Here is a 25,905-nt window from a genome sequence, read left to right as displayed (position 1 = left end):
TTTTAGGATGTGTATGAGGTTATTCAGAATGGAGTTGAAGAACCTAAAGCCACCACATCAGATGCTCGAAGACAAGCGTTGAAGGATTTTAAGAAGAAGGATTTTAAGGCACTTTTTTCTTGCATCAATGCGTTGATTCTACACATTTTGAGAAGATCGTTGCTGCCACAACTTCAAAGAAGCACGTGACATTCTTGGAAAGGCTTGTTCTGGTGATGACAAGTTAAAAAAGGTGAAGTTAAACACCTTGAAGAGACAATATGAGCTCCTCCAAATGGAAGACAATGAGAGGGTTTGTGATTATTTCACAAGATTGCTCAGAATTGTAAACCAAATGCAAGAATGTGGTGAAAAATTCAAGGATCAAGATTTGGTCGAGAAGGTGATGAGAACCTAACTCCTCGATTTGATGGGAGAGTTGCTGCAATTGAGGAGGCCAGGGACTTATCTGAGATGAAAATTGAATAGCTGCAAACCTCTCTAGAGGCACATGAGTTGAAAATGAATGAGAGAAGCCCAGTAAAACCGAAGCAAGGAGGAATGAACAAAAGGTGGAGAGGAAATATTAAGTGGCAGGGCAACAAGCATGAAGGAAAGACTCTTCATTTCAAGGCAAACATGACCATACTGATTCTGATCAGGATCAATCAGTATCATATGAGAGAAAAAAGGAACCAGGATCAAGTAATAAGGGTGGAAAAGGAAAGTTTGACAAGAGTAAGATCAGATGCTACAATTGTCAAGGCTGGGGACACTTTGCAAATGAATGTGGAAGTGTAGATGTAAGAGAGAAGAAGAAGAATACAGTAAAAATGAGGCTCATATGACACAAGCAAAGCAATAGGATGATAGTGAAAGTGATTCAGAAGGAGAAGCAATTGTATTAATGACAACCACCTGCAACTTTAGCAGTAATGGAGATTCAGAAACATGGTATTTGGACACTGGTTGCTCAAATCACATGACTTGTAATTTGAGTTGGCTAGTGAGTCTTGATGACAGTAAGAAATGCACTATAAAGTTTGCAGATCACAGTACTATCAGAAGTGTGGGAATTAGGAATGTTGCTTTCAGAAAGAGTAATGGAAGCCTTGCAGTAATAGAAGAGGTAATGTATGTGCCAAATATGAGGTGTAATCTGATGAGCTTGGGCCAGCTTCTTGAGAAAGGATTTTAAGCATCCTTAAAAAACAAGTTTCTAGATTTACTAGATCCAAGTGATGTAAGAGTGTTTAAAGTCCCATTGTCTAGAAATAGAACTTTTCAGGTGAACACGAATAATATTGATGTGCAGTGTATGCATCAACTGCCAATGAAGATGAGAGCTGGCTTTGGCATTCAAGACTTGGGCATTTGAATTTCAAGGTACTGAATCAACTTCAGTCACAAAAGTTAGTATAGGGCTTGCCCAGGATCAGAGTTCCCAATAAGATTTGTGAGAGATGCTTGACAGCAAGCAACCCAAGAACTTTTTCAAATCAGAATCACCTGTAAGAGCAACTGAAGTGCTATGAGTGGTTCACTCTGATGTATGTGGCCCACTGGGAGTGTCTTCAATGGGAGGTAACAAATATTTTGTAACCTTTATTGATGAGTTTAGTAGAATGATGTGGTTATACTTGATTAAAGCCAAAAGTGAAGTGCCCTCTATTTTCAAAGAGTTCAAAGTGTTAAGTGAAAATCAAAGTGGAAAGTCAATCAAATCATTAGAACGGATGGTGGAGGATAGTACACATCCAATGATTTTGAATCTTTTTGTACTCATCATGGTATAATACACGAGATCACTGCTCCCTATACTCCTCAACATAATGGTTTGGCTAAGAGGGAACAAAGACAGTGATGAACATTGCAAGGTGTATGTGAAAGAAAAGCACTTGCCATCAGATTTTTGGGAGAAGCAGTGTCCATTGTAGCATACATTTTGAATAAGTGTTCCACAAAGAAGCTAAAAGATAGAGTTCCTGAAGAAGTGTGGACATGAAGGAAGCTACAGTGAAGCATTGAGAGTGTTTGGCCATTGTGTTTCAAGCATGTGCCTGATGAGAGGAGAAAAAAGCTTCAGGACAAGAATGTACCTATGATATTGGTTGGATATCATCCAACTGGTGCCTATAGGTTGTATGATCCGCTAACTCACAAGATCTTTATTAGCAGAGATGTTGTGATAGATGAAGATGGCTCCTGGGACTGGAAGAGGAAGTGCACTATCAACACTTTGTTTGGAGAAGAGAACAATGAGACTGGACTTAGTGAAGCAGCAGAAATAGAAGCTTATCATGAGGAACCTGCTGTTGTGCAACAAAAACCACAGAGAGATAAACACCTACCTTTGAAGTATAAAGATTATCATGTTGAAATGCCTAACATTCTTAGGCAAGCTGCAGTGACAGAAGATGAAGAGAAGGCAGAAGCAAAGAGGAAAGCAAGTGAGTTTGTGCATTTTGCCTTTTTGGCAGATATTGAACCAATTGATCACAAAGATGCATTGCAACAAGACCATTGAAAGGTTGCAATGGAAGAGGAATGAGAGCAATTTAAAGAAATCAAATCTGGAAACTTGTTGACTTGCCTCCAAACAAGTCTCCAATAGATGTGAAGTGAGTGTTTAAGGTGAAATTAAAGCTGATGGAACTGTTGCCAGGCATAAAGCAAGGATGGTTGCAAGAGGATTCCTCCAAAGAGCTAGTTTGGATTATTCAGAAGTGTTTGCTCCAGTAGCTAGGCTAGAAACCAAAAGGTTTGTAATAGCTCTAGCCCACAGTAGAGATTGGCCCCTATACCAGCTTGATGTAAAGTCGGCATTCCTCAATGGTACTTTGGAAGAGGAGGTCTTTGTAAAGCAACCTCCTGGATTTGAGATCAAGGGTGAAGAAGACAAGGTGTTCAGTTATATAAGGCATTGTATGGCCTAAAGCAAGCTCCAAGGGCCTGGAACAAGAGATTAGATTCCTTTCTTGTCAAACAAGGTTTCCATAAGTGTGAAAGGAATATGGAGTTTATGTAAAGAAGAGTGACAAAGATGATTTGATAATTATGTGCTTGTATGTTGATGATCTATTGATCACAAGGAGCAATCAGATCATATAGAGAGATTCAAGAGGAGTTTAAAGCTTGAATTTAAGATGACAGACTTGGGGATATTGTCTTATTTCCTTGGAATTGAGTTCAAGGAAGCCAAAGGACTTTTGATTATGCACCAACTAAAGTATGCAATAGACCTGCTGAAAAGATTTAAGATGATGAGCTGCAACCCAGCGTCCACTCCAGTTGAACCAGGCTTGAGATTAGTGAAAGATGAGTCAGAAAAATCAGTGGATAGTACCTTATTCAAGCAGGTTGTAGGGTCATTGAGATACCTCTGCAACACAAGACCAGACATCTCTTTTGCAGTTGGTCTAATTAGTAGGTTTGTGGACGATCCTAAAGCCTCTCATTGGGTTGCTACAAAGAGAATTTTGAGATATCTCAGAGGAACACTCAACTATGGTGTTCTATTTCCTAAGGATTCTAATCAAATTGCTCTCACAGGTCAGGTTGGAATTTCAGAATCTACAACTATGTTGATGGGCTTCTTAGACTTAGACTGGTGTGGAGACAAGGTGGAAAGGAAGAGCACTACAGGATATCTCTTCAAGTTCTTAGGTGCACCAATAAGTTGGTGTTCAAAGAAACAACCTGAGTGGCATTATCTTCGTGCGAGGCTGAGTACATTGCAACATGCTATGCTGCATGCCAAGCACTATGGCTAGACTCTTTACTTGAAGAATTGAAGATAGAAATTCAGAGGCCAATCAAATTGTATGTGGACAACAAATCCACTATCAGCTTGGCCATGAATCTAGTAGCACATGGAAGGTCAAAACACAGAGAGACAAGGCTTCACTTTCTTCGTGAAAAAGTGAGCAAAAAACAACTTGATGTGAAGTACTGCAGTACTGAAATGCAACTTGCGGATATTCTCACAAAAGACTTGAAGGTGAACAGTTTCGTAGTATTGAGAGACAAGCTTGGAGTGTCATCTATAGAGATTTTGAATTAAGGGGGTGTGATAGTTGTAATTCAGAATATATTAGATATAATGCATAATTGTAAGTTTGTTAAGTCTGTTAAATTTGTACTTAGACTATATAAATGGTCTAATGTGTAATTCAATTTTCAATAATATTCATCTCATCATTTTGAGTGTGTGTGATTCCTTGGTTTTCTTTCCTTCTCTCCAACAGACATTACTATGGTGATTTTCAGAGTTATGTAATTAAATAGTTGTTTTCGTTCTAAATGGAAAATGTGTTTAATTAATCCCCAAAAAAGGGTTTAGGGTTATCTGGTCAAGGGTTTGGTGAATTTAGGGGTTCCCCAATTGGGGGGATTTCTTATTGGGTTTTAAATTTCTAATGTAGTTGTTAATTATGTATTTTTTATTTTAATCAAGTAATATATTTTTTTACAATATGACACATAGAGAAGGAGCCTTCACCGTTGTAGTCCCATCATATAGGGGAAATTCAAGTTCTAGTCTTCCTTGCACTTTGCTGATGTTGAAATACATGCTTTCCATGGCCTCGACATAGATAGATGGTCCTTCTTTCAAGGCATTGGTTTATTGAAGAATTTAGTCTATGATGGGAACATGAAATTTTGGTGGAAATCAGAGAATAAAAAATTCGAAGGCAACTTGAAACATTTTATGAATGACTTAGATGCGATGGATTTGGCTAAATTCGCACTGACAAACAAATGTAAAGCCCATATTTATGTTGAACACACGATGTCTAGTGCTGACATAGTTGAGCAGCTTGATTATGACAGGATGCAGAAGGATAGGAAGGAACAAGATGGCGGTGGTACAGTGTCGGTAGGTTCAATCAGTCAACTGGTTAGGGTTGGCAACGTCCATTTGGAAGTGAAAGTGGCAGTGACAACAATTTGGAGGAAGACGTTGGGGAAGTGGCATTGATGTGACTTTAGGTGCTGGAATACATCAGCAGTCAGTTGCAGATAATGAGAGGCACAAAATTGAAGATGACTATTTTAGTGAGAACTATTTAGTGACAGTGATGACAGTGAGGCTGATGATGTTCCAAAACCAAAACCAATTTGTTTTGAGGAAGGAGTTGTGTAAAGAATTCAAGTTCAAAGTTGGCATGGAATTTAGATCCCTTAGCTTCAAGATTTCAAGTTCAAAGTGAGGCTGAGCATGTTGTATTGAATGGTATGCAACTGAAATTTGTCAAGAATGATACAATAAGAGTAAGGATGGGGTGTAAAAAGAGGGATGCCCATTTAAGGTACTGGTTAGCTAGGTGACATAGGGAAGAAGACTTTCTGGATGCAAACTTTAATTGATGGTCATAATTAGTGTGGAAGAGTGTTTGACAACAAAAATAGAAGACCAAAATGGATGGCAAAGGTTATCAAAGACAAGTCCAGAGCTTCTTTAAGGATGACAGTTCCTGACATTCAAGATGACATTAGAATGAATTAGGTTGTTTGTATTACTTGGGCCTGGGCAGATAGGACTAGGAAATTGGCTATTGAATATATAGAAAGGGATACAATTGAACATTAATACGTTGGATGTGGAACCTACATTTAGTTTGTTGAATATGTGATTAGATGGTTGTAAGAAAGGATTTTTGCCGAGTTCAAGACCATTTGTCAGGGTGGATGGATGCCATCTAAAGACCCCTTTTGGAGGGCAACTGCTGGTTGTAGTGGATAGAGATGACAATGATCAGTATTTCCCTCTAGCATGGCCCGTTGTTGTTGAGTCTGAGGTAAAGGACGTTACGTTGGAGATGGTTTTTAACCACGGCGCGCTAATCATTTACAAATGGTAGTCTATTGCTTATGTAAAATCTTAGGACTTTTGTGTTAATTGATTACACATTAATGTTAATCTTGCCCATAATGGCTGAAGAACAAAATATTACTGTAGGTAAATAAATACGTTTTTAATAGTGTGATTCATGTAGTCAATTTTATCAAGGGAGATAAAATTCTATTGTTGTTGTATAATAGGCTACGAATTTTTTATTCGCATATATAAGTCCTTATTAATTTCTCTGTAAAAATTATTTTTGTTTAATTGTTTATAAATAAAGTAGGATGTTATAATTAAATTTCAAAAGCCCGGTTTTTTTCTTTTGAAGGAAAATTGAACTTTATTGAAAGGACATGAAGTGTTACTTTATATCAAGGATAATTACATTTTTTTTCACCAATAAACCAGCATAAAAAAATATAAACTGTACGAAAAGATGCCATAGAGTAAGCTTTAGCAGCAGTATAAGATCTACCACGAATGCCCCCAGCACCAAGAATCATGGTCGTCCATAAATACGTACATGTGTGTCTTCTAAAACAATAAACCTCCAACATTCAAATCAACACTCACTATAAAAAGCTCAAAGGATCGAATGAAGAAACAATTGAACCAATAAAGGAATTCTTTAGGTGAAATTCTCTAAGTTTTTATTTTGTACTTAAGTGTTTGATTTTATTTTTATAAAAAGGCTAAGATAAAAACAAAAGTGCCCATGCACATGTTATGAAAACTGCCTAGTGACTTTGCCCTTATGAATTTCTGAGTGAAACTGTTGATACTTAGATAGGCTTTGCTATGAAAAAATTAAACTCTTGAAACAAAAAATTAAGAAATTATTTATAATTTTTTAATGCATTACATTTAATTATCTCTGTTACGATAAAATTGAAATTGTATTAAACATCTATATTACAATTTTTAAGAAACATTAAAGTGACATAAATGTAAAAGAAAATAAAATATGCCATAATTTATTGCATTAAAATTATCTAGATGAAAATTTAGTAAATGAAAAAAATCTTGATATTTAGAGAAACTTTATGGAGAATTTATCCTCCTTCCCGCATAATTTGTTCCATACTCAATTTGAGTATTCGAACTCTAGACCAGTAAGTTAAATTTTTCATATTTTAATATACCAAAAGTTAAATAAAAAATGTTATTTAATAAATAAAATTAACGAAAAATAAACAAAGGGATTACATGATGAAAAGATAAACTAAGGATTAAATTACAAAGTTTTAAAATGATAGAAAAATCATAATATTTTAGATATCATGCAATCTAATGATTTTTATACTTTATATTTTTCCAATATATTTATCCATATTATTATTATTATTATTATTATTATTATTATATTATTATTATTATTATTATCATTATTATTATTTAAATTAATTACACTAAATTAGTTTAATCTATCTGAGTAGTATATGATATCAATTAATCTAATCGTGTTTTTAATATTTAAATTTTAATATACTGCTCTTTATGTTGAAGATTTCAAAATAATATTTTTTGAAGGCAAACTCAAAAACAAGTTATTCATAGGGCACGAAATGTGATCCTGTAGTAAAGGTTTATACAAATGGATCAGAATATACCCAAATGAACAGCCAATAAAGAATATAAAGTAATCGATATAATCTGAAAACAATCAAAATAACTTATTGATGAAAAATATAATAATCACTTGCAGTCTATATATCTTGGAAATAAAGCAGGAATTTACAATTTCTTACACAGTAAGGATCAGTGATTATAGAACTCTATTATATTTTGAAAGTTTGAATTCATATGTACTATAACAAAGCGCGTTAACAACTAACTGGATCATTCAAACTGCGCAAATGCCTCTACACATTCTCGTAAATCAGTCGAAATCTTGCAAAGATGAAACGGGCCAAATTCATCACGATTAAAGTCAATTTTTTTCTTTATTTGCTTATTACTAACGTCCATTATAATCTTTTGTAAGAATTAATGTCTCATGTGAGAGACATGTGACTTATGTAGGGATTAATAAGTAAATAATTAATTATTAAGAGCTAAATTATAATTAGGCTTAATAGAAGAAATTTCTAGGATTAACTGTTACTTGATGGGAGTAGTGATTATAAAAGGGGCTTAATACCCACTAACGTGAAATAAGGTCTCCTTCCTGACCAGAAAGTGTTCTCTCTCACCCATAGTCATCGAACGAAGAGAGACAGAAAAGAAAGGCCTAAGGAAGTGAAATCTTATTTCTCTCCTTTTTCAAGTAAATCAGAGTGCACTGGAGAGAAGTTCCTACGGAGAAAGGTACAAGTCTTCCTATGGAGAAAGATATACATCATTATCTATTGTTGTTTATTGATTGTTTGTGAGAACCATAATTTTCAAGATCCTTTTGTTTCCTATCATTGATAGTCTAGGAAACCCCTTAAGAATTTTTACATGTGGTATCAGAGCATGTGTTATGAAATTTATGATTCTCCAAGAATGATTTAATTTCTCTCAATTATACATGAACCCTACTTATGAAATTTAGGGATAATTTAATTTCTTTCAATTATGTATGAACCCTAATTATGAAATTTAGGGATAATTTAATTTCTCTCAATTATGCATAAATCCTAATTATGAAATTTAGGAATTTTATTTTCCGCTGCATGTATTATTTTATTGGTAATATTATATTATTATTGAATACCAATTTTTCTAGAAAGATTATTTGAAAACTTATGATTATGGGAGAGAAAGCTGCACGACATGTATATATTAAATTTGGAGAAAGTTTTTACTTCTAATGGTGAAAGAAAGGAAGTGTACCTAAACGTAAAGATTCAATTTCAATTTTAAAAAGTTGCGTGCGCATATACATTTGTTGTTTGTTGTAGGAAGATATGAAATTTTGGAAATTGCTATTTGCAACCTTATGTTTGCTATTTCCAATCCCACTTGATCTTTTTTTTCCTGAAAAATTATTGTTGAACGTGATTAAAGGATTGAAAGTTTATGTTCTATAATTAAATTAATGTGAATGTTTTGCAATTATTGGTAGCAGTAAATATATGTATATGCTACATATTTGCTTGAACGTGTTTGAATGCAAAAACACAAATAAATGCAAATATTATTTTATGGCCTGGAATGAAATTAATAGAATGACTATGAATTGTTAATAGCAATAAGTATGTGCAGGCCATACATATTTGGTTGGAATTAAATGTATGTTGAATTTGTTAGTCACCAAAGTGGCCAAATTTGTAAGGTTATTTAATTCCAAATTAATGATTATTTCAATTATACTTGGTTGGAATTAAATGTATGTTAAATTTATTAGTCATCAAAGTGGCCAAATTTGTAAGGTTATTTAATTCCAAAATTAATGATTATTTTGATTACTCATAGAATAATGGATGCTAAATTATATGGTTATTGGTTTATGGGTAATTGAAATTCATTGTTATAAGGCATTTATGGATCGCCCAAAGGTTGATTAGTTGTTCTTATAATTAATGAATATAATTGTAGACGATTTGTGTGTATCATTAGTTTTATTTATATGCCCAAAGGAAATAGATACTACTAATTGGTGCATATTTAATTGCCAAATAATGTTAAAATTTTATTAGCATCATTATGTTTGTATGTTGTATGTTGGTGTATCACCCAAAGGAGAACATCAATATACATTGTCCGTTATCTGAATGAATCATATGTATGACATGTATTTTATGTCTCAAAACACTTATGTGAATTTTATTATGTAATACATGTTTTGAATTCATTGGATTCTTATGCATCATCTGAGCCAATTTTAATGGGCTTAACTTCTCTGACTGAAATGAGCAAGTCCAATTTCACCTCGGTGTTTTGGATCATGATCTTACTATGTTAGAAGAGAAGTTTGTTACTATTATTGATGTTAGTAGCAATGAATAGAAAGTTCATTATAAAACTTGGGAAAGACCTAACAGACTCAGCCTAATGTTGATGAGAATGACTGTTGCAGACAATATTAAGACAACTCTCCCTAAAATTGAAAGTGCTAAAAAGTTTATGGGATTAGTGGGAGAGTATTCTCAAACAGCTGATAAGTCTGTTGCTGGGACATTAATGAGTACATTGACCACCATGAAATTTGATGGTTCACGTACTATGAATGAACATGTCATTGAGATGACAAACATTGCAGCAAGACTTAAGACCTTGGGAATATAATGGTTGTGAATGATAACTTTCTTGTTCAGTTTATTCTAAACTCATTATCGTCTGAGTTTGACCTGTTCTAAATGAACTATAATACCATGAAAGATAAATGGAATGTGCATGAATTGCACAGAATGTTAATTAGTTCAGGAAGAAACGAGACTTAAGAATCAAGGAAGTCACTTAGTCCATTATGTTAGCCACCAAGGGAATCAAGGAGCTTGAAACTTATGGTTCTCACAAACAATCAATAAACAACAATAGATAATGATGTATATCTTTCTCCATAGGAAGACTTGTACCTTTCTTCGTAGGAACTTCTCTCCAGTGCACTCTGATTTACTTGAAAAATGAGAGAAATAAGATTTCACTTCCTTAGGCTTTTTCTGTCTCTCTTCGTTCGTGATGACTATGAGTGAGAGAGAACACTTTCTGGTCAGGAATGAGACCTTATTTCACGTTAGTGGGTATTAAGCCCCTTTTATAATCACTACTCCCATCAAGTAGCAGTTAACCCTAGAAATTTCTCCTATTAAGCCCAATTACAATTTAGCTCTTAATCGTTAATTATTTACTTATTAGTCCCTACATAAGTCACATATCTCTCACATGAGACATTAATTCTTACATTTTTCACCAAGAAAAGGCTTCCATTATAATCTATAAAGTAATTGAAAATTTAAAATTTAATTTTAGCGTATTTGTCATGTACAAAAGTGTCGAATAAACGAAGAAATGCAAGACGCAACTTTGCATGCGATAAGCGAGAAGATTAATGGTGGATTTCAGAATAGAGAAAAATTATAATATAAGAAAATTGAGATTGCGTATCATGACTCGTTCCTGCTCCGTTTTATAGACGATAAGCAGAGCTTCCTTGTGGTCTCTTTTTTTAATTTACCATTACATATTTTACAGATATAATCAAACGTTGAGAAACACTAGCAATTTCACCTTAATTTAATTGATTAAGACTTAACTCTGTTTCGTGTGATAATAAAATCGAGTTGTACATGGGACTTAAATTTACCAGGAGTTACATAACACGTTCCTTTGCATGCCCCATGCATCTATAAATATAGGTCTCGAAAGCACATCGAAAACAATCTAGCTAGTCTATTATTTGTCATTTGTATTGTTCAATAACAAAATGAGTTCACCACCACAACGCAAGTAAATGTAGATCTTACTTATGACAATTTTTTAATATATGGGGAAAAAATGCATGGACATCTAATGCTAAATGATACCTATAATGAGATATAAAAAGAAAAGAAAAGAAATATAAATATTGGTATGAAAAATGATATGATCGGTGTGATTAAAATAAATAAATAAATATATATATATATATATATATATATATATATATATATATATATTCTTTTATTGCATTATACTATCTATGTTCTTTAGAATTTATAATATATAATTATAAATTAATTGATGTCATTATATCATATAAATAATTGGAAAGTTTTACGTAGGATAAAAATAAAGATGGATGAAGAATTTTAAATGCTTCAACACACACTATTGGGATATTTGTGATCTTGGATATAGATCACTATTGTAAGGCCTGAACTTTAAAAATTGTTAAGAAAATTTAAAATTGTATTGATATGAATTTGAATTTAATTACTCTAAAATATAGTTTATGAAATTTTTTTAATTAAAATAAGAATTTTCAAAATTTATAATTAAAGGTTAAATTAATAATAAGCTTTTGGTTACTTAGCTATATATTTTAGACTTTGATTTCTATTCTCTTTTAAAAAATTTGTCTATTTTTAGTCCTTTCGGATGACTAATTTGAGACCCTTAATTTTAAAATATTGTACTAATTAACTTATATTCAATAATAAGTTTTAAATAATTCTAGAATTATATTAATATGAATTTGAATTTAATTACTCTAAAATATAGTTTATGAAAAATATTAGTAATAAGTTTTTGCTTACTCAGCTATATACTTTAGATTTTGATTTCTATTCTCTCTTAATTTTTTTTCTATTTTTAGTTCATGCTGAATTTCAATGACTAATTTGAGTCCCTTTAAAAAATTGTAATAATTACTTTATATTCAATAATAAATTTTTAATGTACATAGTTTCATATGAAAAGTGACATGTTTATTAAATTTATCAAATTTATTAATTGTAACATATTTAATTAAAAATAATTAATAATATCATTAAAGTGAAAAGTATATTATATTTAATAAATAAAATAATTAATACATATAAGAAAATATTTTATTTATATTTTAAATAAATGCTAGATTAATATTAATACCCAAGTTTTTATTGTTTCAATTTATTTACTTTAAAATACATTCTATGAGTAATAATAATTAAAAAAACATTTTTAAAATACAAAGTTAAACTTAAATTAATTTACTTGTTACAACACTTGACATGCACATTCACAAGGGAGTTCAAAACAACATGATAGAACAAGCAACAAGAGCATTATAGAAAGTAACAACAATATGACAACATTGGGGCATTTTATCAAATAGTTCATGGCTAAAAGGGCGTCGCGGAGACAGTTGCATTTGGTTTCGGCTTCAATGGCGCGATTGAGGAGGAAGGTGTTGGGGTGAAGACAATGAATGAACCCTTTTGTGGAGACCACTTAGAATAGTTTCATTAAATTACAAAAATTTGAAAATGATATACTGAATAAAAATCGTAATATTTTACAGGACTTTAATCACCGTTTAATCCAAAGAAATTTATACTTTATATTCTTCCAATATCTTTGTACATATTGCTATATTATTTAATTTCTTAGAAATTAATTATAGTATTATTTTTTTATACAATGATCATACTAAGGTTTGAATATATGATCTCATACATATTATTTAAGAATCCAATCCATGAACATTCCTATCTTCTACGGCTAGGTCAATCCTATTAAATTCTAATTTTGGCCAATTAGTTTTAATATATCCAACTAGTATATGATATCAATTGCGATTGAGTTTTTATTACCGTAATTTTCATATAGTTTTCTTTATGATGAAAATTTCAAAATAACTTATGGTTGAAAAATATATTAATCTCTTCAAAGTCTAAAGTACTAAACCAAAGTAAAGAGATTTAGCACTTGCAGTCCATATATTTGGGAAATAAAGCAGGAATTTACAGTTTCTTGCATAATATAGGATCAGATAGAGAATGTAGAACCCAATATTATATTTTGAAAGTTTGAATTCATATACTAACGCAGCACGTTAACAACTTTTGACTGAACCTTCAAACGTCGCAAATGCATATCTACTTTCACGCAAATCACTCAAAAAAATTGCAACACGGTACGGGCCAAATTCATCACGATGAAAGACACGTTTTTTCTTTCTTTTTACTAATGTCCATTATGATATATAAAATAATCATAAATTTGAGCGTATTTTCACTTAAAATCACGTAGTACATCTGATTTTGGAGGCTTGAAGAAGTTGAGCTACTTCCATTAGGTGGAGGCTTAGTGGGAAGAAGAGCCTCTTGAATATTGACGCTGCTGGAGCTCATGATGTTATTACACAGGACTTTTGGCAAATCAAAACCAAATTCTGCTAGGGTTAACTAATTATGTCTTTGGATACAACTTCAAATGCACAAGATATATAGATGAGAAGAGGTATTTATATTGGTTGTTGTACACCACACAACGCGTTCATGGCCACATTTTAAATAAAAGGAACTTACTAAGCAATCGAATGGTAATGGACAGAGAAATTTCAATTTCCATTAATATATATATATATATATATATATATATATATATATATATATATATATATATATGAAAATATTTTTAGGTTGAATTATTTAAATATTATTTCAGTTTAATCTTTAATGAAAATATTTTTTTATTAAATTTGATTTGTATTTTATTAAATTTCAAATTAATCAAACTCTTTTTTTTTTATGAATTGAAGAATTAAATCTAACTGTGATTCAACAAATTTTTTCACGAACATCACTTGCATATGTGTATCCTTACGCGGAGTTGATTTTAGTTAAGAATAGGGTAGTTATTGTTTTTGACAAACAAACAAAAAACATTAACATTAAATAGGGTAGTTAATATGTTTGAATTCCACGATTCGGTCAACGGTTGTTTCTTTGTTGAACAGACATTTATCATACGTTAGTCTGAAAGCACCCTTTTCGATGACTACTGAGGTCAACCCCTCTTCTCTTCCATATACTGAAATGAACATATTTAATGATTCATTTGATGCTGGAGATTCACGTATGATCTGGTTTATGATACCACCGTCAAGTAAAAAATATATTTTAATAAGTTTAGTCAGCGAAATCTATATTATTTAATGATTTTTTTAAAAAAAAATGGATTTTATAATATTCTCTTATATATTTATTTATTATTAATTATACTATAAGTGTAAAATATCTGTTGACTTGTTCAATAATTAATCTTTACTAAAAAATATAATTATTAACTTTAATAAAACTATGGACACTAGAGCGGATTTATATGCAGGGCAAATGGCAATGGGACAATTATTCCCACAAAGTAAATTTTGAATATTTTTTTATAAAAAAAAATAAATGTTACTCCCATAGGATATTTTAAAAAAAAAAGATTAATGTAAAAAGTTATAAGATAAAAAAAATTATATTAATTTTATCTATTTTATCTTTTTAATTAAATTTTATTATTTTGAATTTCTCTAATATATACCTTGTTAATAAAACTTATATTATTTACTGTCTGAGAAAATATTAAAATATTTTTCCCCATTTAGAAAAATTCTGGATCCGTAACTGGACACCAATGAAAAAAAAACATAATCTCTCACTATTTAATTGATATATTTTATAAAATTATTTTTCATATAATATAAATCAACTCTATATTTTTTTAATGTAAAGACTTAATATTTTTATTATACTCTCTGATCTTCTTGTAAAAAGTGACTTCAGTATTAATATTACTTTTAAATTTCTCAATTTAATTTAGTATTTTTATATTTCCTTTTATTTTAATTAAAATTTATTTTCTTCACCCTCTCAAATCTTAGTTAATTTAGGTTAATTTTATATTTTTATTATTTCTACTTTAAATATCAAGTTATTTATATTTCAATTAACTATTTTCCTTTTCTCTTTTTTTCTCTTTAAATTATATATCGCTTACTTTTTACTTATTTATTTTGAAATAAATATGTATTTTTTTTATAATTTTAAATATATTTTATTTGTATTTTACAAACTTATTTAAATAAAAAAATGTATAATATACAAAATATACACTTATTAATTTGATTGAAAAAGATTATAACTATTATTATAAAATTGAAATATTTATGATAAGAAAGATTAAATCCTTATAGATCTTCGTTTAATATCTACTTTGTGAAGATTGTTTGAAGATTTTATATTATTATTTAATTATAAATAACTATTTAAATTATTTTAAGATAATTATTTTAAAAATTAATAAATTTATTATATACGATGAATGACATTATATATATTTTTTATATTTTCTTATGCATAACTTTTTTCTTGTCTGAAAAAAATAAATATATCACAAAATTGTTAATATTATAATTCTAAGTGTGTAATTATAAAAAAAATATGATTACTTAATGTCTCCTTAACAATGACAATGAGAATGTGATGAAGTTAGGATGAAGATCTTGACACATATTGCGCCTGTCCAAAGCATGGTTGCTCGGTGGAGAATAGAAAGTAATGATTGCAATCCTTTCACGGTAGGTAATCGATTGCAATCTCAATTTCTTCACGAGGCGACGACACCAATTACAAGGCCTACAGTGAACTCCAAATTGCAATGAAGATCAACTGCGCCGCGGCTTGTTAATTCGTTACTAATTATGATACTAACTTGGAATCATGTATATATATATTCATAAAAAGGTAATTTAATAATGTGAATAAATTATCAAAAAATATTTATGATATGTTTACTTAAACACACATTAATTAGTTACCACAAAGTTTCTCCAATCATATAAGTTAATAGTTCTTTAAGAAAATCATAAAATTTAATAGTCATTTTCATTTAATAATAATAATAATAATAATAATAATATATTACTAATTATTAGAAAATTGGTAAACATAAGGATTAGATTATTAAAGATTTAATAAAAGTATTAAATAAATATCAATAAATATAATAACAATATTCAAACGTTATAAATAAAATTGAGTGAATATTTTTAATAACATTTTAGTATCAATTTTGTGATATTATTTAAACATTTTCTTTTGAAATAATTAACATATTTGTTGTCAGACAATTGGAAAGAAATCCAAGAGAAGGAAGTGAATTGGATTTGTTAAAAAAAATGTCTCAAATTTGATTTTTCTTTTAAATCTTATAGTAACAATTTGATTAATAAATAGATATGCAGAATGTTTTAAGCATCACTGGATCAACTTCGGTGAAATGTGCGCGAGGTAATATTTAAAATAAAATAAAAAAATTCATGATTTCGATGCCTTAAATGTTTGAAGCCAAGTTTATTGTAATTGAAGAGTCTCGCAATTACATAATTAATTAAGCAAGTTTCATGCAAAGAGCAAAGTATTTCAATGAGAAGTATACAAGCTATTAAAGGTGTCTTTCGAGTAAACACAATAGAAGACATTTTGAAAACTCAATCTTTCAATATCAACAAAGGAAAAGTTGAAGGTTCTTCAAGAAAAAGAAAAAAGTTTTTGCCTTATCCTGATTACCAAAGAATCAATCATGCTGAAGAAGATTGCTAGTACAAACATAATCTCTTATTCACTATAATTTTTGCAATAAACTTTGTCATAGTGAGATTTATTGTAGATTAAAGAAAAAAATATATGAGCAAGAACTAAAACAACCTACAAAATTGATTGAAGATAACATCGATGATGGACACTTTATTTATGGCATCATAAGAACTTATTCACATGGATTGGATACTTAATTGATTCATTGATAGTGGTTAGCCACAAGACCAATGTCTTCCAATTTTTATCTTCATTGAAAAATCAATTCAACCAAAAGTCAAGTTAGGAAATGGTGAAATAGTACAAGTAAAAGGAAAACAAGTAATTTTTATATCAACTAAAAAAGGTAAGATAATTGTCAAAGATGTTATTTACATTTTGAAACTAGATCAAGAAAAATTTAGTATTGCACAAATGATAAGAATACAAATATAGTCTCTTTCAAAAAAAAATAGTGTTTTATCACTAATGAACATGGAACACAAATGAAAAAGGTTGAAATGATTCAAAATCATTTTCATTTGAAGTTGGGATTAGTGGAATGTCATGGCTTTATTGTTAAAATTGATGAGTGATGTTTGGCGCGAAATATTTTATCACATAAATTTGAAGTAGTTAATGTTTAAACTTGGTGAATTTGAGATGACAAATCTTAATATCTGGTTATGATAATAATGGTTTAGGCTAAGAAATTGATGACAACTTACTAGCATAATGGTTAAAACATTTCAGAAATTCATGAAGGTAAAACTTAGCATTTTCATGACAAAGCTCAAGGAGGAGTGGTAGAGTTATGATATAAACTGTCTCATTTGAAATTTAAATTTTGACTAAGTTTTAGATTGAGCTTTTGTTATTGTTGCATATTTATCTTTTATATATTTTGTTTCAGTAAGTTAATATAATGTAATTTCAAATAATTTTGATGATGAATTAGATTTTTTAGGAATTTCTAATTGATTGTAAGTCTATTTATAGATATTATCAATATATGGATTTTAATGAAGATTTTCATTCTTCAATTTTAATTCTCTATTTTTCTGCAAGCTAGTTTCAATATATATTTTTATATTTATTTTGACAAAGATTTCCAACATACTGTTATTATCGACTTGCATCGTTGTGCATTACTCGTATGAATTGAATATTAGCTTTTGCACTTTAACTGCGCTAAGATCTCCCGAATTTCCGTTTCACCGACCAAAAAGGAGAGAAAAAAGCAATCCTTCTATTCGTGTTTCTTTCTGATTTTCTTTTGATGTACTTTTCTCAATATTCTATTATTACATATTTCACAAGAGATATGACTGAATCCATATATGACTGCAAATTAACTAAGAGAATTATTAGTAACTAAGAGGGATATGTTTTTACTTTCTCCCCTACTCATCACTGTATTAAGATGTGAACTTGTGAAAGGAAACAAAATTAAAGATTTAAGACATTAATTGACTTTTAGCTTGTTAATAACGATAGCATGAATAAGAAACACAAAATTAAATCATTAACTTTGTTAATTCCTAGCTAGTTCTGTATACCATTATTGCTCAACTTTAATTTTGATGAGTACAAAGCACACAAACCAAAATAAATGGTAGTAGCTCACAAAGTATTTGCTATGTAATTAATAGGGATTACGAACTGTGCAATTCTAATCTCCATTATTAGAAGCAGACACATGGAAACCCTAAATAACGAAAAGAGACTATGGTAACCTAACTAGTAACTAGTACCATGCTTTCGTTCTTTTTAGAATCAATGCTTCAAATATATATTATTGAGCGCATCTACGTAAACCTGCATGAAGATCAAAATTAACGAAATAAGCAAGACTCTCAAACAAATGCATACGAACTAATTTATAGCTAAAGATATATGATACTCATTATGAACTAAAACGAATAGAAAAGGTGTCATTCCTAATTATCATAGCTAGATATATAGTACCTTTTGAGAAATCATCTATTTTTGGGATAAAATATATCCTTCGTAGATGGTGGCTTTTTACCACCGGAGCTTGAAGAAGTTGAGCCAGTGCTCTTAGGTGGGGGTTTTGTAGGACAAAGGGCCTTCTGAATGTTGGTGTCCTTGGAACTCATTTTAAGTAAGGGCTTTTGAAAAACAAAATTAAAGTTTGTTAAGTAATGGCTTGTTTGGCAGTTGTGTAATTGGCACACGTTACTTCCAATATCACACAGACGTATTTATAATGGAAATTTGAAGCCTCCCTGTGCCTACATTCAAAGAAGGAACTTACCAAGTAATTAATTTGATGGTGATTAATATGGATATTAAACTACATTTTTGGTTGCCACATATACATCATATTGTAATACTAAACAGGTTTTTTAAGTCATAATTAAATTAATTATTTCCAAACCTTAAACTATTAGGTAAACATAAAAATAGCTTTATATTATATCTCTTATATATCTCCTAATAAATATTCCTTTGGACTTGAAATATGAATATAATACATAGTTATTCACCTTGAATTACGATTCAATTTATTTCTCAATAAAAGAATGAGGTGATAAGTGTGAAACTATAGATCGTTTGGTCATAAGAATTGTAATATTATGCTGTAAACTATTTCAAGAAACTTAAATTGTAAAATAAAGGCATATAATAATAGTGTTATTATACATATGATGAAAAATTGAAGCAAGCACCCTGTGTATGTCAACAATATTCAAGGAAGGAACATACCAAGTAATTTTATAGCCATTAACAGAGAACAATATTTTACATTGTGACATACATATGACTGACGTATGATTTATTCTGAAAACTAACCCAAATAAATTGACCATGCTTGTGGAAAGCAATAGATATACTTAATTTATGGTGACTAAGAAGACAAGGTCTTGCCGTGTGCTAGCTTATCCTCTTTGGGTTGTAGAAACCACTTAATTTTTCGTTGAAGTATCATTTGCGAATAATATCACAGGACTTTGTATTGCGTTAATGGAGGAGTAGCTATATCTTTGACTCTTTGAATATGGGAAGCTTTTCAATAATAGTGGTAAACTACATGTGTTTCTTTGTTACGTCTATTGTGGGCAATTCAGGTAGACTCTCCATTCGTATATTTTTGGGGACTTATACATTTTGATCCTTAAATTTGGCTTACTTTTGTTTTGTTTTTTCTAATTTCCAATTTATTTTTTTAGTCCTTCAACTTCAGAAAAAATATTTTTTTAGTTCATCTTCGTAAAAGAAAATTTCATTAAAATTTTTGGGTGATTGAGATATTTATTTTGTTCTACGGAGAAGGACTAAAAAGCTTTTTTGAAATTCAGAAACCAAAAAAAATAAATTTAAATTTTGGAATTCAACATGAAAAAAAGATTCAAATTTAAAATAACAAAAATATATTTAAGTCATTTGTAAATGATATCAGACAGCAGGAGATTTTACCGTTTGTTTGTATTTCATTTTTTAAAGTGTTTTAGGTTTAAAAGTATGTAAATCCTTTAAAATAAATTGATAGTTATTTTTTTTTACAGAAATGGATAGTTATTTAGTTAATTATATGTTTATATACTAATAGATTAAAAAGTGATAGATTATTATTTAATCATTATTTTTTTCCATAAATTGGTATAAATATATAACCTAAAAAATAAAAAAATCTTTAAAAATTGGTCAAACATATTCTTGTAAGTTAAGGTGTTCAAAGATTTAAACCGTAATAATTTAGCTTTATACATATATATACACTGACAACTAATATGCGGGTTCTATTTGTGGACAAGTAAATATTCTCCAAATTATAGGGTCATTTACAGTTTAGAGTGTGTGTAACTTTCCTTCACACACACACACACACACAATCTTGTGGACAGCTTTATATATATATATTTCCTTCAGGTTTTTTTTGGTCAAAATCGAATGTTTCTGTTGTGAACACAACATATTTTTCCTTCCAACTGGTAAAAGCTGTCACTCCGTCAGCCATACTGCAATCCAGAAGGGACTGTGGATGTTTGATCTTGGTCAGAGAAAATATATTGTCCGTTTTTCCCTTGCGTGTTTTTCTCAGAGAAAGAGACTTGTTACCTAACCTTAATTAACTAAAATTCTATATTTTAATTTCCTTCTTAATTAACGGGATCCACAAGTATATTATTTGTGGAAATTAAGGATTTAAACATTCAACCAACACATTTTATTTTTTTATATCTTTCTCTTCTTATTAATCATTACTATTTTTACTTTTTTTTCTCTCTGTTTAAGTGTTAGATATCACATGGGTATTCATTAAACATTTTCCTTTTAATTATCCATGACACTTGTAGATGGAGCGTGATGCATGTATCGATCTACATGAGATCCATGCCCACTCCTGTTATTAGAACAAATTCTTCCTCAGTAAATGAAGTGCGTGATGATCACTTTATTTTTGAATTCTCTTATCATGTACATAATTAATTATCTATGTAGAATAAATGTATATATTTATTAGTCCTAAATACAAACTACCACTGTAATTTATTAAATGAATGATTATAGCTCTTATGATTTCAGTTGTTCAGATCAAATTTCCATATTTTTAATATGAATGAAATTCAAGCCATCATTTACTATCCTATATTTTAACAACATACATGAGAATCGCTAGAATACTTTATTTGGTAATTTTTTTTGTCGAATATAAGAAAATGAAAAAAACATGGAGTGTTGATCTTAAATATAAGAAAATTATAATTAATTTTAACTTAATTAATGAGATCATTCATAAAATACTCCTTAATTTAATTAAAATTTTGATTTAAACATATTTTTTATTTCTACAATTTAACACTCTCTTCATTTTAATTCCTGTAATTTATTTTTTTATTTTAATTCTTACAAAATATATTTGTTTTATTTTTTGTTCTTAAAGTATTTTAGATAAGACTTTGAATAATAACAAAATACTATTTAAAGTACTTTAAAAATGAAAAATAAAATAAATATATTTTGTAAGGACTAAAATAAAAAAAATATAGAAACAAAAATGAAAAAAGGTTAAATTACAGAACCCAAAAATATATTTAAGCTTAAAATTTTATTTTCAGTATCTCTCTTCTATTCTTAAAATTATTTAATTGAAATAAATATTTTTAGTCCATTAATTAGGACAAATATTATTAACATTGTTTTCTACATGACATTTATCCTGAGAGACTAAAAATACTAAATTTTAAAAGTCCTGGAACCAAAATATTAAAACGTGAAATAAGAGACTAAAACTAAAATTTTACAAAGTACGGAAACTAAAATGTGTAGAGAACAAAAATATACATATATACTACTGGTAAAATAAACAAATTAAATAATATAACAAATTCTTATGCATGCTGACCAAGTGTGCCGATATGCTTAGGCAGACTAATAGGCACCCTTGGTGAACAGAAGGTTACATGTGTTCCGCAAGGCTCCATAGACATGCACGGATTAGTGCATGTAATAGCTCTATCATGTTTCTCAATATCAATACCTCATTCTGCTGAGATAGGAACATTCTGTAAGACCCTGTACAAGTCCCTTTGTTGTAACTTAAGGAGTCTTTGTCTAGCTATTATCATTCATGCAAGGTAATTATCCATATCTTTCTCATTTGTATTATGTATGACAATGAAACCTTAAATAATATATATAATTGTTTCCATTCTTTTTAGGTAAACACAGTGGGATGAAGTTGCTCAAAACCTAGAACGCAAATGAAAAAGAAATAAAGGTTTTAAATTAAAATAGAGTAAAAATATGAATTTTTAAAATTTTTATTGTTCATCTCACTCTTTTTAATTTCGTGGACCATTAGGGCATTTGTGTGCAGACATTCAGCATTGCACGAGGAAATTAAACATGACATTTGTGTGTACCTAAGAGGTTGAAGCAAAGGAGGAGGACCATCATCGATGATTGATTCTTATTTCTGTTTTGTATTCGCAGCATTTAGTATTTTAATTCGTTTGTATGGATCCAATTGTATGTATTTTTGGTGGGTTAAATACATTTTTAATTTTATATATGTTGGACTTAAAGTGCACTTTGTTGTAATTTTTTGATATCATGTTCAATTCTTATCAATAAAAAAATTAAAATGCATGATAAAAAAAAGGCATCATAAATTATATTATTTAATTAAATAAAAGCATTTATACATAGATGTGATCAGAAAAAGGAAATAGTTGAGTTTGCACATAATAAATCAAGGGTCTATATTAATTACACCGATTCAAACATGTGCTTTGCTCACGCATTAGTGAATAATTAAAAGCATAAAAGTTAATTTCAAAATATAAAGTGAAAACATGTTTTCCCAGTTTCGTTCTATATGTTCTTCAATGGAAATGTGTTTCCATTAAATAATATACATAATGGAAGTGTATTTCTATTGTGTATACAAATGCACCCCCTAAGCCAAAAGAAATATGGTTTCATTGTGTATAATGTTTAATAGATACATGTTTTCATCAAGGATATTTTTGGTATAAAATAGAAAAGTAAAGCTTGGGGATGAAAAAGTGAGTTAGGAGTGAGAATAGCGAAGCTCATCCTTTAATCCAGGCTACCGAAAAACTCAAAGCCCAAACATATTGGGTCAACTCCAAACTAACAAAGGCTACCATATCCCAATCAGAAAAAAAAAAAAAAAGACAAAAAAAAAGGGGAATTAAGATGAAATTAATTAATTAATTAAAGCAACAACAAGCAGAGACACGTTTCGGGTACAAAAGGACCTCTAAGGTTTGGATGCACTGGTTTGAATCTCTTCGTTTTTTTGTTTATATATATAAGACCATCCTTTGTTGTCCTTTTGCCTTAAAAAAATTTTCAAGATTGTTGAGAACATATATAGGTTCAAGTTGTATAAGTCTTTCTATACTAGAATGAGGATATAAAAGTCATTGAAAAAATGTTTAAAAAATGTAAAATATGTTTTTTTTTTGGTAATTATGAAAAAAAAATGGTTCTATGTTATGAAGAGACGTACAATTAAGTAAAAAATAATTAAGTAGTGCATAAAAATATGTTATTAAAATTGTAAGGATCGACATAAACAAATACAAAAATTAGGCATGGCAACGGGCGGGTCGGGGGTGGGTTTTGCTTACCCCACCCCCGCCTCGACTCCCCATTTTCCTCCTCTCTTCTGTCTCCGAAATTCAACGAGGGTTTATATTTACTTTTTATTCCTGTCCCTGATGGGATCGGATTTTTCCTGTCCCCGATATATTTATAAAATTTTATTAAAAAAGATAATTTTTAATAAAATAAAAAATGAAATTTTAAATAACCATAACATATTTTTAAATTGTACATGCCAACATAAATTCAATCTAATAATTTCATATTTAAATGTGTTTTTTAAATTAATTATTAGCGGTTCGGGGTGGATATTATTAATCCCATCCCCGACCTCGAATCCGACTTTGGTTATCGGGAAAAACCTGACCCCAATCAACTCGAGTTTTCTCCGTCAAAGTCGGGGCGAGTCCCACGAGTTTGGGCCTGTTGCCATGTGTAACAAAAACTTAACGTTCAATATTAACATAAAATAGTCTTAATAATAATAATAATAATAATAGCAAGTTATAAATTTAAAATTAAGCTAGCTTATAAATTTTAAATTTAATTTGCCAACTGAAACCTGGATATATTCGAAAGGAACACACTAAGACCCTAAAAATGTGGAAAAAATGAACATTTTCAGAGATCAATATGAACTCTGAAATACTGAAGACTGAGACACTAGTTTTAAAAAATAGTTCACTTTCTGTTATTCTTTCTTCCCTCTCTTCTCCTCTAACTCAAGAAGGTCTTCCAACACCTTGTCATCCAAATATTCAAACTCAATAACTTCCCCTTGTTGTGCACTAGAAGAACTTCCAATGACACCAGTAGAAGAACAAGAAGAAGACGATGATGATGAAATGAAAGGGAGATGAGAATGGAACTCATGAGGAAAATTAAGGATTGCAAGAGCACCCTCAAAGCAATGGCTGCACGATCATAAGCTCTAGCAGCTTCTTCAGCAGTGTCAAATGTCCCTAACCATTGCTTCCCGTAGGTTTTGTTGGGTCTCTGATCTCTGCTCCGAACTTACCCCATGGCTCTTTCTCACTCCACGGTACTTCACTTCTTCCTCTCCTCTCTCTTTCTCTTGCTCCCCTTTACGTGCCTCTTCCATGTTATTATTTGCTGATTAAAACTTTGGTCCCTCCTTTTTAACACACTCTTCTAGTTTTCCTTTGCATTATTTTGAGTAGGGTTCATATGCCATACAATTGTGCATGTATATATAAGAAACCTATTTGAGAAAATTCTGTCACACGTTTTCTTCCACTTCAATTAATTTTTGTTGGGCCCTACTATATATTGGCGTGTTTTCTTAGAAGAATTTTTTTCGCGACGAAGTGTAAAACTTCGATTCATATACCGACTCGACTTACGTTAACTGGAATCAAAATATTTGGACCGGTGTAGACAGAAAAGAAAAATACTACTTGGACAAGGTGATGAATAGTATTTTGTCATATGATTTATATAGTTCGTGACTGTAGTATTGAATATTCCGTGTACTTATTAATAAAAGTTGATCCAAGAAATGAACTCATATCTTAAAAAAAAAACATGAGTTCAATTTCTCTTATTAATATGAAAATTTTATTAATAGATAATTTATAAATATATTTATAAGTATGCTTTAAATCTTTGTAATATGTTCTGACTCAGATAATCTATAAATATATTTATAACTGTTTTTTATAGTTTTGTGACATGTTTTACTCGCATGTTTCAACTTAAGTGAACTTTTCGTTATAAAAAAAATATATTCCGTACACTTTTTCTATTAGGTTTATGTGGGTGGCGATAACTTCATGTGCGTATCGAAAATGGTTTCTAGATTAATTAACCGCGACCTAATTCAAATTTGCTAAGCCCAATGGACTGTTAAACAACATGATTTGACTTTAATATCAATCAGGTGTTTACTGAATTGACCTGCATTTCACCAAGATTCCCACTTTTTTTCTAGTAAGAAAAATCGGTTAAGATGTCTTCTATTTTTCTTTGTTTGGTAGATGAATGGGGCAAAACGCCCCTTGTTTC

The 25,905-nt window shown here is 29.9% G+C and overlaps 1 long non-coding RNA gene and 1 pseudogene across 1 annotated transcript; both read right to left on the bottom strand.

Annotated features, from left to right (window-relative positions):
• Positions 1-18,284: 18,284 nt before the first annotated feature.
• LOC114404195 lies at positions 18,285-18,966 on the bottom strand. The gene is made up of 2 exons (XR_003664851.1): positions 18,748-18,966; positions 18,285-18,597 (listed from the first exon to the last, which is right to left on the bottom strand). It is a non-coding gene; the product is annotated as an uncharacterized LOC114404195 (long non-coding RNA).
• A 5,525-nt stretch (positions 18,967-24,491) lies between these two features.
• LOC114404196 lies at positions 24,492-25,036 on the bottom strand (annotated as a pseudogene).
• Positions 25,037-25,905: the final 869 nt, after the last annotated feature.

The sequence above is a fragment of the Glycine soja genome, unplaced genomic scaffold (genome assembly GCF_004193775.1).
Source record: "Glycine soja cultivar W05 unplaced genomic scaffold, ASM419377v2 tig00005956_1_pilon, whole genome shotgun sequence".
Lineage (NCBI taxonomy): Eukaryota > Viridiplantae > Streptophyta > Magnoliopsida > Fabales > Fabaceae > Glycine > Glycine soja.
Note: the sequence above shows the minus strand (reverse complement) of the source record. Positions and strands in the feature narration are given on the sequence as shown.